Source organism: Mytilus edulis, chromosome 10 (assembly GCF_963676685.1).
Source record: "Mytilus edulis chromosome 10, xbMytEdul2.2, whole genome shotgun sequence".
Classification (NCBI taxonomy): Eukaryota; Metazoa; Mollusca; class Bivalvia; order Mytilida; family Mytilidae; genus Mytilus; species Mytilus edulis.
Genome location: NC_092353.1, coordinates 54,861,479 through 54,877,747, shown reverse-complemented (window position 1 = coordinate 54,877,747; position 16,269 = coordinate 54,861,479). Strand labels below are relative to the sequence as shown.

Below are 16,269 nucleotides of genomic sequence, written 5' to 3'. Positions count from 1 at the left end.
CAGCTACCCACCAGAAGACCCACAACTCTATCAATTCAACACCTTCTGTTACAAACATGTTCAGTAGTTCAGTAATGTAGCTAAATAAGAGGTACTTTTTGCCATGTATGATGGCTGATCACTTTATCTTGGAACTATATATGATGAATAAATATTTGAACCCCCCTTATCTTCTATTTTACTGAGTAAAAAATGGCTATGCAGGTGTTCAAAGGTATGGAATCGTTGTTTTTTAACAAAAAAGGAAGATATATATGCAGTTTAAACACACACACAAAATCTTGCGTATGTCGATAAAAAATCTCCAGTTATGAGGCCAAAACTCCAGCTGAAAATTTCCAAATCTCCAGTTGTGGCTTGACAACTCTGTCACATGTCTGTTATAAATCAAATATGAGAATTTGCCTAAATTCGGAGAACATGAATTTGACAGCTAATGCCTATTAAATAATGGTTTAAGGTGGTACCTAACACTACAGGGAGATAACTCTGTAAAATCAGCAGAACGTTTTATTGACGTTGTGTTCATAAGGGAATATTAAGCTTCTCAATGATCAAAATAAGTGTTGTCAAACTGCTATATAACCAGTGTAATTTTTCTGATTAAACGGTTGGTTCAAATTTTTTGAAATTTTTATATTTTTGTCAAAGGGTCAAAGTAAATACTTTGTCAAAATTTTAAGAAAATTAAGAGCCAAATTAATTTTAAAATCTTCTTTAGTGACTAAACCTACCATCGAAGATAAAAGTACTATAACATATAAAAATAACAAACTCTTTAACCAGGGTTTGAAATTAGCAGGGGCCCACTCGCCAATGGCCCCTAAAATTTGGTGTACGTGGGCTCCCAAAGTTTCTGCTTTTCGTGCATAGAACTATATATATTGGCTACAAATTTAACGATGTGGGCTACCACAGCCAAGTTTTAAGTTCAATCCCAGTGTTAACATAAATTTTAAACTTAATGCTAAACTTTTGACATTTTACGTAAAATACTTACATTTTATGACTTGAAGTTTGTCTTTTGTATTAGACCTGTTAAAATTATACCTGTTCCCAAACACATGGCATGGTAATTAAAAAATATTCTATAATTTATATTTTGAGTCATTGGTTAATAAATAACTTTAAGTAATTTAACACTTATTTTGCTGTATTCTACATATATAAATCAAAATACCTTAATTGTTTGAATATTTCCTCAAAAAAAGTTGTAAACAAAATTAATTTCACTTCATTTCACTTGATTGTCAAACCATGCAGGATTTTTAAACAGAAAACAATCAGTTGATAATTAGGTATTTAAAATTTGACGCTTTTCGGTCAGGTTGTATTAAAACCATATCAAATGTCAGACTTGCATATTAACAAATGATTAAACATAAAAGTGTGTTTTAAATAATTCAAAAATGTAAAACTAGTGTTTTAGGTGGGGTATTTGTTGGGAAGCCTTAAAATCCTCAAATTTTTAAATTTTAAACTGGACATACTCAAATTCTTGCAAATCTTAATTTTAATAAAATTAACATCTGATTTAGATAAGGCACTGGCTACGGTTACATGGAAATGTAACAATAATAAAAATATTATTGTTACATTGGGGACTAAATGCCGGAATGCATGGTTGGAGAAGGAACCGATTAATTACGAATGTAACAATAATTATTGAGGCTACGGTTACATTGCGTTATTGTTACACGAAAAACAGCAATGTTCGATGGGACTAGTAATATGTACTTAATAATAAAAGTTGAAGACATTATCTTATATTTACAATACATACAAGTATAACATACAATTTTTTGATATTTTTATAGTACGTCCTCCATGGATTCTCAAATCGGACTCGGACATCTCTTAAACTGAGTTTTACTATGCGTAATGTTGTACGTTGTTTTTTTCTACATTGGCTAGAGGTATAGGGGAGGGTTGAGATCTCATAAACATGTTTAACCCCGCCGCAATTTTGCGCCTTTCTCAAGTCAGGAGCCTTTGCATGGCCTTTGTTAGTCTTGTATGATTTTTTAAAGTTAGTTTCTTGTGTATAATTCGGAGTTTAGTATGACGTCCATTATCACTGAACTAGTATACATATTTGTTTAGGGGCCAGCTGAAGGACGCCTCCGACGAGTGCGGGGGTTTCTCGTTACATTGAAGACCCATTGGTGACCTTCGGCTATTGTCTGCTCTATTTTTCGGGTTGTTGTCGCTTTGACACATTCCCCATTTTATACATGTATACAGAAGTTCACAGTGTTAGTTCACAGTTAGCAAACTTTGCTTTTGATGTATCAATTTTTGGTAAGTGCGTTTGTAAAGCAGTATGAAATTTGTGTCTTGATATTGTTTCAGTTTCGTTTCAAACGCATCCCATGCAAGTTTTAAATTTTTCACCCAAACAAAATTGGTAATAGGAATCTCTTCATCATTTGTTCAAAGTATAATGACGGTAATACGAGCGAGTAGGTGTGCAGTTAAATACTTAAAAGTGAACAGTTTTCTCAGCCCGAGTTTTCAACAACAAACCATTGAACTATATTTTTCGCCTTTGGCACTACTAATTTGAAGTAGTATCTTTAAGAACATCAAATCCATTAATATCAAAAACTATTTAAACACCATTTGTTGAATAATAATATTTATTATTTATTATTATAACAAGTATAATTTAGTAGACATGAATGAATTAAGCAACAAAACTATATAGAAGATTTAAGTTTTATAAATCTAGCGTATATTGCTGTTTTTCATGTAACAATAACGCAATGTAACCGTAGCCTCAATAATTATTGTTACATTCGTAATTAATCGGTTCCTTACCCAACTTTGCATTCCAGCAATTAGTCTCCAATGTAACAATAATATTTTTATTATTGTTACATTTCCATGTAACCGTAGCCAGTGCCTTTAGATAAAGTGGAACACATTCAAATAAAAATTATTGGAAATATATCTGTTTTTGTTGACAATTTTATTATTGTTTTTAAACAAAGTCACATCATAATCTGTGAAAACAAAATTCTCATCATTTTCTGATTTTCTTTTTATATCCCCCCACAAATGGTAAATTGTCAGAACTGGTTTGCCAAAAAAAAAATTGTCTCATGAATGTGTGTCAGTTTAAATCTACCTAAAAATGTGTTTAGCACTGCCAAATTACCATTTCATGTGAACAAATTATATAGCTTCCATACCAAGAGTGGGGATTTGCTCATCAACTCGATTTATGTTGTATGCACATGCCTGTATGATAACGTGTAGTTGCTTTCGTCCATGTCATTTGGACTACAGTGGATAGTTGGAAGTTGCGAATCAAGCAACATCTGGTAAGTTTTATATCCCATACCTTATTTATCTCTTGTTCTTTCTAAAACCGAATTTCTTTGATAAAAAGAGTTTTTGTTTGAATGCATAGACCAAGTTAAGAAAAGTGGACAATGCAGGTAAGATTTATATAGTGTAGTTCTCTATAATGTCTGAGGTACCTGTAAACACACAATTTGGCCACTGGTTCTTTTTTTCATGTAGAAATTTTCCCGCCATGTGTCAAAAGAAAATAAGTAATTTACACAGAGATCGGAGGTAGGACGATAATTATCCGGAAAATGGTAAAGGATTTGTAAAAAAAAGTTTTTATACCTTAGCACTTTATAGAAAAGAACAGCTAGGTGCTAGTCGGTGCACGTACATGGTCAATCAAGAGCTTGTACCCCCATTACATCAAACAAAAGGACAGAAATAAATGTGAATAAAATGATTTAAACAGAAAATAATATACCTTTTCACCGGATTTTTACACAAAACACAACAAAAGCAACTAAAGACTAAGCATCTCGAACACCACCAAAAAAAGTCACATTTTTTTTATATACATCAGTCAGTTAGTTTTCTCATATGAATATCACATTTTTCATTTCTTGGCCTTTTATAGTTTATTACAGGATATTGGTTTTTCTATTTTAAGGTTGTGCTGTGACATATAGTTATTGTCTCATTGGCAATCATACCAAATCTTCTTTTTTATATTAACTTCACTGCGTTCTGAACCGTTTTGGTCTTTGGTTGTGGTGGGGGGGGGGGGGGGGGACCACGCACACACAACCAGAAAAAAAAATGAAGTAGCACGTGCACAACTTTATGACAAACTAAAAGAAGAGTTAGTTCAAGTTTCTGGGAAATCTGTCAATTTGTTTTCAGAGGATCTAGTTGACAGAGACATAGAGATTTTTTTGGGGGGCGAAAATTGTGACGATATCTTTACAAATTAGGTGATACAAAAACGTGTGCATTCATAAGTGAAAAATCGCACAACTTGGTTTGTAACTTGATAACATGACTACAACACGACGGGTGCCACATGTGGAGCAGGATCTGCTCACCTTTTCGGAGAACATGATAGAATCCCCAGTTTTTTTGGTGGTGTTCGAGATGCTTAGTCTTAAGTTGCTTTTGTTGTGTTTTGTGTACAATTTTTTGTCTGTTTGTCTTTTTCTTTTTTTTTTATCCATGGCGTTGTCAGTTTGGTGTCTTCTCATTTATCCAACTTTTTGAAATAAGGCATTCTCATTTAGCCAACTTTTTATTTTTGTTAATTATGGGTTGTTTGTTTAGTAATAATAAGGTGTCTTTCTAAAATTAGACAGTAAATTTGTTCCTGTATGTTTTTATAAAATTTAAAAATTACTAGTTACTTTTTATTTTTAGATAAAATTTAGTATATTTTAAATAATAAATAAATGTTTCATCTCTATAAAGAAGAAACCCACAAATCTGTAATATTTGTTCATTTGAGGTTTTGCGTTAATTTGCATTTATACTAGTAACATGTATATTTGGTATAGCATTTTGACTTCCCAATCTGGATAGCCTTTGGTAGTATCATATTGTTTCAATATCCATTAGTTAGTAACTAAGTCACATCATCGGACCTACATTTTGCCATCAAGTTCAAGCACCATATGTATTCATGTACCATATACAATCGATCGGAACTAGGCAGTGACATGATTGCTTCAATTTAGCTTTGTTGTAGAATAAAGTCAATTTTCCTTATTCAGTCATGTATTCCACATGAAAGCCTACAATATTTAAAACGAACAAGCTTTATAATTCAGTGTTTGTTTGTCTTGTATCATCATGTGTTGTTCAAAGAAACCAGAATCTAATCTAAAATAGAGATATTTATTAGTCTGGCTTCTTCATAATTTAATGCTAAATTGTTGAAACCCAGGAGCTTCTGAGCTTCCCCATGGACCCTCTACCAGGGCAACTGTAATTACGCCTTGAAGTTCGTTCATAAAATCCTGGCCTAGTTCTATTGAAATGTTTAGTAAAGCCTTATACCGTATGACTTGGAATTTCTCGTTATGGGTCTTCTGCTGTTAAGATCTATCCAATCATTTTAACATACCATAGACAATTAATGGAGAGTTCGGCATAAAAAATTGTTAAACCCTGACACTTTAACCATAAAATATACATGCTCCAAGTCAGGAACCGTTACATTAGTGCATTACATATTTATTTTATGTTTTTGGCAAAAATAAGGTCCAAATTTTTTTCATTCTCCGCCCCCTCTTTCAAATATCCTGGAAACGCCCCTAAACCTACATAGACAACAGACTGGCCCAACTTAAGCATAGACTACAGCAAGAACAGATCAACGTATATCACTATACTGATGCAGTATCCCAACTACTTAAACGAGGATGAAGATCTACTGAACAGTCCTTTAGTGTGTGCTATTGATATTTCTGTGCTACGTTTTTTAACCATTGTGCTTGCATATCTTTTGTTTATATATATATATAAAAAAATATGTATGATATGTTGTGTGAATTTTGTTCTGTTTAGTATTTGTGTAGTAAAACGTATTCAACTTATATTTTGTCTTATTTGGATCATTTGGTCAGAAGAACAGAAAAAATGAACGAAGAGGATCTCTTCATAAATAAAAGTGTAACTGATATTTTTCTATTCAATTCACATTTTAATCAACGGTTAAAAAACTTGAAAATATTTTCAAATGATTTACATTACATAACTAAATGTCAGTTGCATATTTTAACATACTATGCCAAATAATACTACGGAAAATTTAATCCGGGTATAATTTTCAGTCTTATTTTTCACCTGTCATTCAACCCAAACTCTAATTGAAAAACCCTTTGTTCTTGATTACCTTTGATCTCATCTATCCAACTTTTTTTTTAACCTGTACTACCTATAATTTTTAAAAGTTGGATAAATGAGAATGAACCGTCAGTTTATTTTCGATCTATGAGTTTGAATGCCCCTCAGCTATCTTTCGTTCCTCCTTTAATAATAAACAATTCAATTTGTGTTACTACGTTTTTTGATTGAGCTAAGCCATTCCAATTGATATTTTATAGGGTGTCTTTCTTATTTGTGATGTTATGTATACTATTGTTTCAGAAAAGGGAGAAGGTCTGGTACCATTAAAACGTTTAATCTCGTTGCAATTGTTTGCACCTGTCCCAATTCAGGAATCTGATGTTCAGTGGTTGTTGTTTGTTTATGTGGTTCAAATGTGTATCTCGTTTCTCGTTTTTTTATGTAGAATAGACTGTTGGTTTTCCCGTTTGAATGGTTTTACACTAGTAATTTGTGGTGCCCTTTAGCAAAATACAAACCAACCACAACATTAACAAACAACGAAAAGACTAACCAAAACGTTTGCGCTTTATAGCAATGGGTAAATACTCAAATGTAAAAGAGAGGCAGAAGATACCAAAGGGACATTCAAACTCATAAGTGAAAAATAAACTGACATCGCCATGGTTAAAAAAGAAAAAGACAAACATAAAAAAAAACTAAAGACTAAGGAAAACGAACCCCACCAAAAAACTTGGGATTATCTCGGGTACTTTGTAAAGGTAAGTAGATTATGCTCTACATGGCACCCGCCGTGTTGCTTATGTTATAGTAAAAACACGGTAATAATTAGAATAAAGAATGGAAATGGGGAACGCGTTATATTTAACTCCAAAACATATAAATGAATTAAAATTAAAAATAACTCAAAGACTATTAATGGACAGATGCTCCTGATTTTGGACAGGCGCAATAATGCAGTAGGGTTAAACATGTTTAGTGAGATCACAACCCTCCCCCATATACCTCTAGCCAATGTAGAAAAACAAAACACACAGCAATTCGCACAATAAAACTCAGTGTGAAAGAAGACCTATATATAGTCCAATGTCAGAATATAAAACTAAAGAATGTAAGCAAAATGAACATGAAATATAAATTAACAAAGGATTACTAGTACTGACATGCCAGCTCCAGACTGCAATTAAACTGATTAAAAGATTATGTCTTCATCTTATGATATTTATCAAGCGCAATCCCTCCCGTTAGAGGTTTAGTATCCTACTATAAAAAAAAATAAGATAAGAACCTAACCCGTTTCATGCCAACAACTGGTTTTAGAATAAATGTTCGTCCTGAACATGCATGAAATGTTTACCACTGGGCGCTTATAGCAACCAACACTCAATCAAATGAATAAATCTGTGTATTTCCAATGCAAAAACCCTTTGAGTGAATCAATATTGAGACCATAGTCTAATTCGTGGGTCACATTCGTGGAAAACAGGACTGGATTGTATACTTACGATTTTTGTTTTCAACATACATGTATCAACTATCATCTTTAAAATGGATATTCCAAAATGGTGAAGCAACGAGTGATGGCGTCCGTTGATTTTTCATGAAGGGATAATATCAATTTCACCAATTGGAACTCTTTGTTTAATATCTTCCTTGTTCTCAGCAACCCTCCATCAAGGAATACAAGCCCTTTGCTAACGTATAAACTTGGGGGTATTATAAACTATGTATGCTGGCGCTGCTGGACTGTTGATATAGGCTAATGGAGATACCATTTGATTTGTTTTGTTTTGTTTTGGGGAAAGGGGGGAGGGGCTAGGGTGAAATATGAAGAAAAAAGGCAGGACAGGAGTTTGAGTAAAAAAAAGCAGGATGACAATTTATGCAAAAATAGGCTGGACCAAGAAGAGTGAAAATATATATAAAGTCAGGATAAAGAATACAATTTATAAAAAAATAAAGGTCAAAGTTTTTCATCCTAGTCACTCCCCTAATAATCTTATGGTGGTTCCTTAATGGCAGATCTTCGATTGCAGTGGCGGATCCAAGAGGGGGGTTCCGGGGGTTGGAACCCCCCCTTTTTTGGCCGATCAATGCATTTGAATGGGAGCATATAGTTGTTACCCCCCCCCTCCTTTACTCTGGGTTGGGACCCCCCCCCCCCTTTTTTAAAATGGTTGGATCCGCCACTGGATTGTATCTGTTAACTGCGTGTATTACACATCTCCTTTTGTCAATAAGAAATAAAACATGATGTAGGTATCCAAATAACGTAACATTTATTATCAAAAATATGAATAATGTTGAATATAAAAGTCAGCTTTCTTCGTCATCCGCGTCGCATCGTTGTCGATCTGAAAAGATAAAAAAAAAATGGTTAAATGTAAAAATGTTAAAGCAATTAAACCATTAAAAAAACAATTCAAAATGTCCAAAGTTAAATGTAATATCGATTTTTTCCTGAGCACAAGGTCTAGTGTTACGTGTCATGCAAGAGTCTTAGATAAATGATTAGTACTAAGCGTTATGTTTAGTGTCCAGTGTAATGTTTAGTGTAAAGTGTAGTGTCAATTGTAATGTCGACTGTTGAGTGTAAAGTGTTACAGTAGTGTTAATTGTAATGGTATGTGTTTAGTGTAAAGTGTTACAGTAATGTTAATAGTAATGCCGTGTGTTTAGTGTAAAGTGTTACAGTAGTGTTAATTGTAATGTCGAGTGTTTAGTGTAAAGTGTTACAGTAGTGTTAATTGTAATGTCGAGTGTTTATTGTAAAGTGTTACAGTATTGTTAATTGTAATGTCGAGTATTTAGTGTAAAGTATAATGTTAATTGTAATGTCCATTGTCTAGTGTGAAGTCGAGTGTTTAGTGTAAAGTCGAGTGTTCTAGACTATTTTCAAATTTCGTTTGTTAAATTTGCAATAGAACTTGTGTTTTATTAGCCAACGTATCAATAAACTTACCACAGATTTTTGATTATCAAATGGATGTCCTAAAAGTTCCTCCCAAGGATTTTCCAGGGGTTCACTGAAGATTAATACATCCCATTGACGTACTACAATTGAAATAACAAAAATAATTATATAGAATATAGAATGTAAAATGTGCTTTTCAAAGTAACATGTTCAAATCAGACAAATATCAACTTACCGAGGCTGATATAAGGTTTAGAACTACTTATAAGAACTCAATCAGAAGGAACATAAAGTGAACTACTACGCATGTTAAAAACAAAATAGTTCCTACGCATATATACGAAAAGCTGTTACTTTGTCAGAAAGACCATACTGGAAAGTCCTACTCGAATCAAACAAAATAATGCCTACGCAATTGTTGCTTTGTTGATAAATTTTTGGTAATTTTGGTATGATATGAACGTTTAGTAACTAGTGATCATTCCAGAACACCTGTTGAAAGTTTCTTAGATCAGATGTAGCTGTTTATTCTACTACAAAACTTCATGGAACCAGTCATACACATTTTATAAGGGGCCGTCTGAAGCCCGCCTCCAGGTGCGTTTTTCCCTCTCGCTGTGTTGAACGCCCATTGGTGGCTTCCGACTGTTTTCTGCTCTTTGGTCGGGTTGTTATCTTTGACACATTGTCAATTTCAATTCTCAATTTTATAAAAGGACTTTCACTTTATTTGAACTGAACAGAATAAACAAGCTCCTTTTACTCTGGTGACTAAGTAAGCGAAGCGTGAACACAGTATTCGTATTGTATCAAGAGCATACGAAAAAGTTTAAAACGCCCCACACGGCTTCGCCGGGAAAAATAAAGTTCGGCAAATTGAGGGGTATAAACAAATCCAAATGGAAAAAAACCACACACACCACCAGACTACAATCATATCATTGAAATAGTAACCAAATCTGCTTCTTCTATTAACATCAGATGACAAAGAAAATAAAAAAGGGAATAAGGGAAGATGTATTCCGTAGAGCCGGAGATTAAAAAAACAAAATACATATGTTTACCTGTGTTTCGCCTTTTCCATAATATCTGGAGAACTATATAGGCGCCGGCGATAAACGTCAAAACTTTACAAATAGTTTTCCATGGAAAGTTTTCAAACAGCATAAATATTAGCGAATAATCCTGCAAAATAAAAGAAAGACCGTCGATTTGTTATTATCAAATTTCTAACTAAAATATTATATAATGTATACAGTAGTATGTTGAATGTTCAGGCTTTAAAGAACATTTTTTGTAGAGAATGGACCCGTTTCTTCTTATAGCAAAATAAAAACTACAAAAAAAACCTCGAAAGTTTAACACGATATCAGACTTCAATTCGAACTCGAGCTATATAACTCCAACTTTTTTTTAAAACTCATAATAGTCGATAGTATTGATTACGAACTTAAAATAAACTTGTTGTTACATTAAATACATACTGATTTTCCGATATAAGTAAAACTCTCCAGAATAGCATAACTATAATCAAACGTTATTTTAAGGACCTATAATCTGCGAATGTGTATCAATATACATGTACAATGTAAGTTATACATTTAAAAATATTTCAAGTCAGTAGTATTTTGCTGCGTTTGAGGTAAGTTTTTGTTTCGGAAAGCATACACAATGTCAACCAGAAAGACGGAGTATCTGTATCTGGATGGTTACGTCGTAGCTACCAATTCTGGCTTTAATACAACGGGGAGTAAGAAAACTTACCTCAAAATCTAAAAACTCTAGATCAGATGGATCAAACAGAAATTCTTGTTCATTACTGAAATAATAAAATAAGGTTTACTCTAAAAGAGTTTTGGAATTGTTTTTGATTGATTTGTCAAAATTATCTTACTAGTGTTCATTTGAGTGACCCTTTATACAACCGTGCGCTTGAAGAGTGGACCTCCTTTTTAGAATTTTTTTTTTTCAGTAAATATTCTTTATTGATTTCTACCTTATTTCATATACCTAATGTGTTTTTGTGTATAATTAAGATAATAGAATAACGGTAGATTAAATGTGACTCTCCGGCTTTCGTATTTTATAAGAAAATTATTTCAACAATGTATCTAGCGCCTGTGCATACACTTTTTAGACCTGTGAGAAACCTAAGAAATAAAAATATTTTTAAAAATTGGAATTCTTGTTATCCAATTCCTAATATATATTATTATTGTGTATTATAATATCGGACTGTTGGTGTTGTTATGTATACTATACTAAACGAACGAAGTAACACACCATTTTAACTTCACTTTTTTACATTTTCGTTTACATGATACAAATTAGATGAATGGGGAAATCTACGGAAGCCGATAAGGGCCATTAAAAAAAAAAAAAATATGTCGTAATTACGACATAGCATGTCGTAATTTCGACATAACATGTCGTTTTTACGACATCGCTATGTCGTAATTTCGACATAATATGTCGTTACAACGACATCGCTATGTCGTAATTTCGACATAACATGTCGTTTTAACGACATAGCTATGTCGTAATAACGACATCGCTATATATTTAATAGAATATGTATTATGATTGCCAAGAGACTAAATGACACAGAAATTAACAACTATAGGTCATCATAATGCCCCCAAAAATTAGAAAAAGCCCCCGCATAGTCAGCTATAAAAGAGGGACGGTCGAAAGATAACAGAGGGAGAGTCCCCGAAATGCTGTGTGGCAGACAGTGTTATTAATTAATTATTAGCTCCCTTGGTAAAACTCCAAATTTCATATTTAATGTATTTCATTGTTAAATAATTTACATGAAGCTTATAATTAATAAGTATATATTTGTTAATTGCATAGCTTTTGCTATTTGAATTCATTGGTTAAAGATATTTATTTATATTGTAAAATTAATTTTTGCATCGTCGCAAAATCTCTGTTACCTTCTTTGGTTAACTTCTGTAAGAAACTTATATATTTTATAGATCCGATTGAAGTTAAACAAAGTTTTGATCGTGAAAGGGCTATATAGCCTGTCAAGGTTAATAAAAACTTCTATTTGTTTCAGTCCTACCAAGGCAAGGCAAGCTGTCCACCTATCTGTAAATAAGCGCAAACTACATGACTTCTTGTAATAAGGGTGAACTGAAGTATTGATTGTTCTAAATGTACTTTCAAACGGTGGGCACGATGTTCCTACAAGCCCTAGGATTTAAAACAGAATCGTCAAAATTTCATCCGCAAAACAAAATAAAAATGTTAGAAAACACGAACCAATATTAAAACAAAATCAATATATGTTTTAAATTATGTTTTTACAGCTCTTCATCATTTCGTAAGTAATACCTAGTTTATTTGAGGATTAAAATAACAAATCTATGTGAAAAAAAAACGGATGTCCAACGTTACATTTATGAAAAACTGTTTTAACTCTTATGTAAAGTGATTCTATTTCTTATTCTCTGATCTTTTTGATTCTTGGCAGGAACAGCGACATGTGTCGGTTCTTTGTGGCGTTAAAGCCGTTATTTTGCCAAATTTCATTTGACTCGGTGGCTGCATATTAAGCTGGAATAAGAAAAATGTCCAACGACGTATTTCGTTAACTCAACGACTGAAAGTGAATTTTATAAGTAGATATAGCAGAAAAGGAATAAAAAGAGTAAGACACTAATAATATCTAACAAAAGTACAAATATTTGCCTCATTGTTCTTGAGTTCAAATATTGCTGATTCAATAAAATCTTCTCTTCACAGTCGTTTTTCTAACGGTAGCCATTTTGTCCAAGTTGATATTTCATTTTCAAAGCAGTTAACGCGTATTTTTTATAATTGATCAAAACAAAAGTTGGAACGACGAGTAAATCATGCCAAGATTCTTTTCTTATTAACTACATATTTGGTTCTTCAAGGAATAAAATGATTCCACACATTACAAAACGGTAGCCAATTTGTCCAAACGTCGGAAAACGTCTAAAATCCGAAAGACGCTAATTTCTGACGTTAACATGTGCTAAAGTTTCAATTAAATGTTCATGATAATTAACAACAAATCGTGTTATGAAATTTGGAAAAACAGGTTGATGATTGCTGCAGAAAAAGAGAATAGTGCATGTTGCTATAGACTCCGCCCGGGGACATAGGTTCGACACAGGTTAAATTTTGCAATTTTTATTAATCGTTTATAGCTTTTAACAATTTATTTAATAGAATGGGGAAATGGGGAAAAATCACATGATCTTCGTCCACTTTTTGCAAAGACAAATTGGAGACGCCAAGACAGTCCTCTAAATGTAAAATGCGAATTGAAAAGTACTCTGAAATAGACAATTTAAAGTCGTCACTTCAGTAATGTGCAATCACCAATAATAAAAGACTTAATACCAGTTCACGGAATGTTTTAATTCGCGATTTGTCCTGTTCATGTTATAACTGTCGTGATGAAAGTAATTCCTGTACTATCGAAGCCTGAAATTTTCGTCAATATAAACTTGTGCATGAAATGGAGGTAATTGAAAGACGAATCCCAAACAGCGACGAAAACTGTTTCATCGAATTAATAAAAACCCGGGATTATATTAGCCGTTTTCGCGGACGATCCAGGAGTATATTACTATATTTTAAAATGTATATCAGAAGTTGAACACTATAGATGACTTGGGAAATAATTCTCAAGCCAAGGTTCAAGTAATTGAAGGGGTGTATTTCGACAACCTGTGTGCCATGGAAAACACAATTCTATTCAAATTTAACCAAGGGTAAAAATGTCCGATTTACTTGCAGTGTCAGATATATTTGAATTGGAGTTGAGTTAAGATATAGAAATTTTACAATGATAGATGATATGCACCTTGAAAATTAAACATCCTATGAAAAAAGTTTTCTACATCTAAAAATATTTTTTTTTATTGAAAACCGTATACATGTACTTCCTCCCATCTTTCCTTCCTACATTACTTGCGACAGTTCTGCATTTTTTGTTGAAATAACTTAAAGGATAAATATTATTAAATCGAATCATTTCCACAACTTTAGGTAACTTATGATAAAATGACATCACAAAACGAACAGAACCAGAATCATCAATCATATAAAAAACCGAATAAAACTTGCAAACATTAATCGTAGTCAAAAACCCTCTTCGACGCCGCATTTTAAGTGTAATGTGGTGTTGTAGGAACATCGTGCCCAACGTTTGAAAGTAGAAATAGAGCAATCAATACTTCAATTCACCCTTATTACAAGAAGCCATGTAGTTTGCGCTTATTGATTGGGATGTGGAAAGCTTAGTTTGCCTTAGTAGTTCTGAATGTCAGTCCACATATAGTTCTTTTAAAAAATTGAAGTTTTTAATGTCTTTTGACTGGCTATGTAGCCTTTCACGATACGTCGGTAGTTGAATGAACGTTAATGGGTTCTATAAAATATATAAGTTTCTCACAGAAGGAAACAAAAGAAGGTAACCAAAGATTTTGCGACGATGCAAATATTAAATTTTACAATATAAATAAATATCTTTAACCAATGGATTCAAATAGCAAAAGCTGTGCAATTAACAAATATATACTTATTAAGCTTCATGTAAATTATTTAACAATGAAATACATTAAATATGAAATTTGGAGTTTTACCAAGGGAGCTAAAAATTTATAAATAACACTGTCTGCCACACAGCATTTCGGGGACTCTCCCTCTGGTATCTTTCGTCCCTCTTTTATAGCTGACTATGTGGGGGATTTTCTAATTATTGGGGGCCTTATGATGACCTATAGCTGTTAATTTCTGTGTCATTTAGTGTCTTAATCATAATACATTCTTTTATATATATAAATGGCGATGTCGTTATTACGACATAGTGATGTCGTTATTACGACATGTCATGTCGAAATTACGACATAGCGATGTCGTTATAACGACATGTTATGTCGAAATAACGACATCGCGATGTCGTAATAACGACATCTTTTGTCGAAATAACGACATGTTATGTCGAAATTACGACATGCTATGTCGTAATTACGACATAAATTTTTTTTTTTGAATGGCCCTTATCGGCTTCCGTAGAAATCTACTAAGAAATAAACTTGACACCTAAATATCAAGGGAATTTTTGTACTCCGCAATGTCATATCGGTTAAAAAGTACGGTCACTAAAGACTAATTGTTTTGAGCTCTTGGGTCGAGTCTCATTTTCATTCTCTATTCCAAAATTCTAAAATTACTACTTTTGTAAACTGAGAAGATGACAAATTAAGATACTTACAGTTCTACAATAGGGTTATTAACAGACCACGGTTGAAGTAGGACCATAGTAACAATGCTTGCTATCAAAATAACAGCCATAGCGTATTGCGAGCGAATTTTCAGACAGTAACACAACTGCTTCTTCAACTTTTGTCAAATCTTGGGCGATAGTGGTAGCTAATGGTTTTACGTAACGTCACAATCCTCCCATAAAGTCAACGGCATATGCGCAACGAAATCGATGTAGACGTGCGTCGTAGTCCATGTTCAAAGGTCTAAACAGCAAGCAACAGAATTGAACCTGAACTTTGCTCATTTTTGAAGACCGTACGGTGACCTAAAGTTGTTAATTTCTGTGTTATTTTTTCTCTTGCCAAGAGTTGTCTCATTAATCATATCACATCTTTTTTTTATAATTAGTTAATTTCAGGGTTAACAATTTGATACAGTCTTGGATTAAAGTTTATTGCTCCTTGTCAAACCTTCATAGAATTTTATAAAAACTTAAGCAGAAGCTTATTCATGATAAATCAGTTTTCATTTTCAGTATTTTTCTGATAGATTGACTAATCACTTCTTTTTTTTTTCTTTTTTTTTCTTACGTGACAAGTCTTTAAACCTTCATGGATTGTCATGAAACTTGGACATAAGCTAATCTCAAAGACCAAAATATGGCACCTGAAGACAGGGCCGTAACTAGGGTTCTAATTCAGAGGAGGCAGGGGTTTGGGGCCGCCGATTGAACCTGGAAACAATTTTTATGCAAAAACAAGCTGAGATTGCTGTTTGGGGTGAGCCAAGGCTCCGTCTTGAAGGCTGTAATTTGGCCTATAATTATTAACATTAAATACATTGTGACCACGGATTTTTTTCTCAATATGGCTAAAAATGACCCGTTTTTCTTCGATTTCCTTACTTTCAGAAACATCAGTAAAATGAAAGCAATTTTTATGCAAACAATTATCACCTGTATAACTATT

At 33.0% G+C, this 16,269-nt stretch overlaps 1 protein-coding gene and 2 long non-coding RNA genes across 5 annotated transcripts in view; all 3 read right to left on the bottom strand.

Annotated features, from left to right (window-relative positions):
- Window positions 1–3,575, bottom strand: part of LOC139492160 (uncharacterized) — a 33,170-nt gene extending 29,595 nt beyond the window's left edge. For 2 of the 3 annotated variants that reach the window (XR_011656708.1, XM_071280310.1), the window contains exon 1: window positions 3,486–3,575. The gene's annotated coding sequence lies outside the window, so the exon portion shown is untranslated. The remainder of the gene's footprint in view (window positions 1–3,485) is intronic. The other variant, XM_071280311.1, reaches the window with a different exon arrangement.
- A 4,814-nt stretch (window positions 3,576–8,389) lies between these two features.
- Window positions 8,390–9,206, bottom strand: LOC139491507 (uncharacterized). Its single transcript, XR_011656563.1, has 2 exons — window positions 9,098–9,206; window positions 8,390–8,489 (listed from the first exon to the last, which is right to left on the bottom strand). It is a non-coding gene; the product is annotated as an uncharacterized lncRNA (long non-coding RNA).
- A 925-nt stretch (window positions 9,207–10,131) lies between these two features.
- Window positions 10,132–15,429, bottom strand: LOC139491506 (uncharacterized). Its single transcript, XR_011656562.1, has 3 exons — window positions 15,309–15,429; window positions 10,814–10,868; window positions 10,132–10,234 (listed from the first exon to the last, which is right to left on the bottom strand). It is a non-coding gene; the product is annotated as an uncharacterized lncRNA (long non-coding RNA).
- Between the last annotated feature and the right edge of the window lie 840 nt (window positions 15,430–16,269).